A 3,076-nucleotide genomic window follows, 5' to 3' on the forward strand; every position below is an offset into this window, starting at 1 on the left:
TTCACTGCTTTTTCTTGCTTCAAGAATCATTTTTTATGATTTTTCAGATCCTCAGTAACATGTCTCCTTTTTCATCATTCTTTCAAGAGCCAACAATTTTATAACATTCATGAACCACAAATTCAAAAGACATATGCACTGTTTAAGCATACATTCAGAAAACAAAAGTATTGCCACCACATCAAACTAATTAAGCTAGTTTTAAAGATGAATTTGAAATCCTGTACTTCTTGTTCTTTTGTAATAAAAACAGTTTTCATTTAAGAAAGGTGATGGATTCATATTCATAGCTTTAAGGCATAGACACTAAGACACTAATGATCATGAGACACAAACATGGATAAACATAAGCATGAAAATTCGAAAAACAGAAAAATAAAGAACAAGGAGATTAAAGAACGGGTCCACCTTAGTGATGGCGGCTTGTTCTTCCTCTTGAAGGTCTTATGAAGTGCTTGAGCTCCTCAATGTCTCTTCCTTGCCTTTGTTGCTCCTCTCTCATGATTCTTTGATCTTCTCTTATTTCATGGAGGAGAATGGAGTGTTCTTGGTGCTCCACCCTTAGTTGTCCCATGTTGGAACTCAATTCTCCTAGGGAGGTGTTTAGTTGCTCCCAATAGTCTTGTGGAGGAAAGTGCATCCCTTGAGGTATCTCAGGGATCTCATGATGAGAGGGGTCTCTTGTTTGCTCCATCTTTTTCTTAGTGATGGGCTTGAGGTCATGCCTTCTCAGTTGAATCGGCTTTGGATGCCATAAATGGTTATGGAAAAGCAAAAAAGCAATGCTTTTACCACACCAAACTTAAAAGGTTTGCTCGTCCTCGAGCAAAAGAAGAAAGAAGAGAGTAGAAGAAGAAGAAATGGAGGAGAGGGAGATGGCTTTGTGGTTCGGCCAAAAGGGGAAGAAGTAGGGGTTTGAATTTGGATGGTGAGGTAAGTGGGGTTTTTGGGAAAGAGGTATTGAGGTGATTGGTGGGGTTGGTGGGGATCCTGTGGGGTCCACAGATCCTGAGGTGTCAAGGAAAAGTCATCCCTGCACCAAATGGCAATCAAAATCACGTTTTGAGCCATTTCTGGCGTTAAACGCCGGGCTGGTGCCCATTCCTGGCGTTTAACACCAGGTTCTTGCCCCTTACTGGCGTTTAACGCCAGTCTGGTGCCCCTTTCTGGCGTTAAACGCCCAGAATGGTGCCAGACTGGGCGTTAAACGCCCAACTGCTACCTTCATTGGCGTTTAAACGCCAGTGAGTTCTTCCTCTAGGGTGTGCTATTTTTCTTCCTGTTTTTCATTCTGTTTTTGCTTTTTCAATGGATTTTGTGACTTCTTATGATCATCAACCTACAAAAAACATAAAATAACAAAAGAAAATATGTAAAATATAATCATTGGGTTGCCTCCCAACAAGCGCTTCTTTAATGTCAGTAGCTTGACAGAGGGCTCTCATGGAGTCCTCACAAATACTCAGAGCAATGTTGGGACCTCCCAACACCAAACTTAGAGTTTGAATGTGGGGGTTCAACACCAAACTTAGAGTTTGGTCGTGGCCTCCCAACACCAAACTTAGAGTTTGACTGTGGGGGCTCTTCTTGACTCTGATTTGAGAGAAGCTCTTCATGCTTCTTCTCCATGGTGACAGAGGGATATCCTTGGGCTTTAAACACATAGGATTCTTCATTCACTTGAATGATCAGTTCACCTCTATCAACATCAATCACAGCCTTTGCTGTGGCTAGGAAAGGTCTGCCAAGGATGATGGTTTCATCCATGCATTTCCCAGTCTCTAGGACTATGAAATCAGTAGGGATGTAATGGTCTTCAATCTTAACCAAAACATTCTCTACAAGTCCATAAGCTTGTTTTCTTGAGTTGTCTGCCATCTCTAGTGAGATTTTTGCAGCTTGTACCTCAAAGATCCTTAGCTTCTCCATTACTGAGAGAGGCATGAGGTTTACACTTGACCCTAAGTCACACAGAGCCTTCTTGAAGGTCATGGTGCCTATGGTACAAGGTATGGAAAACTTCCCAGGGTCTTGTCTCTTTTGAGGTAATTTCTGCCTAGACAAGTCATCCAGTTCTTTGGTGAGCAAAGGAGATTCATCCTCCCAAGTCTCATTTCCAAATAACTTGTCATTTAGCTTCATGATTGCTCCAAGGTATTTAGCAACTTGCTCTTCAGTGACATACTCATCCTCTTCAGAGGAAGAATACTCATCAGAGCTCATGAAAGGCAGAAGTAAGTCCAATGGAATCTCTATGGTCTCATTTTGAGCCTCAGATTCCCATGGTTCCTCATTAGGGAACTCAGTGGAGGTCAGTGCACGCCCATTGAGGCCTTCCTCAGTGGCGTTTACTTCCTTTCCTTTCTCTCCAAATTCGGCCATATTGATGGCCTTGCACTCTCCTTTTGGATTTTCGTCTGTGTTGCTTGGAAGAGTACTTGGAGGGAGTTCAGTAACTCTCTTGCTCAGCTGTCCCACTTGTGCCACCAAATTTCTAATGGAGGACCTTGTTTCATTCATGAAACTTTGAGTGGTTTTAATTAGATCAGAGACCATGGTTGCTAAGTCAGAGGGGTTCTGCTTAGGATTCTCTGTCTGTTGCTGAGAAGATGATGGAAAAGGTTTGCCATTGTTAAACCTGTTTCTTCCACCATTATTATTGAAACCTTGTTGAGGTCTCTCTTGATTCTTCCATGAGAGATTTGGGTGATTTCTCCATGAAGAATTATAGGTGTTACCATAGGGTTCTCCTAGGTAATTCACCTCTTCCATTGAAGGGTTCTCAGGATCATAAGCTTCTTCCTCAGATGAAGCATCCTTGGTACTACTTGGTGCATTTTGCATTCCAGACAGACTTTGAGAAATCAAATTGACTTGTTGAGTCAATATTTTATTCTGAGCCAAAATGGCATTCAGAGTATCAATCTCAAGAACTCCTTTCTTCTGACTTGTCCCATTGTTCACAGGATTCCTTTCAGAAGTGTACATGAATTGGTTATTTGCAACCATTTCAATTAGCTCTTGAGCCTCTGTGGGCGTCTTCTTCAGATGAAGAGATCCTCCAGCAGAGCTATCC

Source organism: Arachis stenosperma, chromosome 7 (assembly GCF_014773155.1).
Source record: "Arachis stenosperma cultivar V10309 chromosome 7, arast.V10309.gnm1.PFL2, whole genome shotgun sequence".
Lineage (NCBI taxonomy): Eukaryota > Viridiplantae > Streptophyta > Magnoliopsida > Fabales > Fabaceae > Arachis > Arachis stenosperma.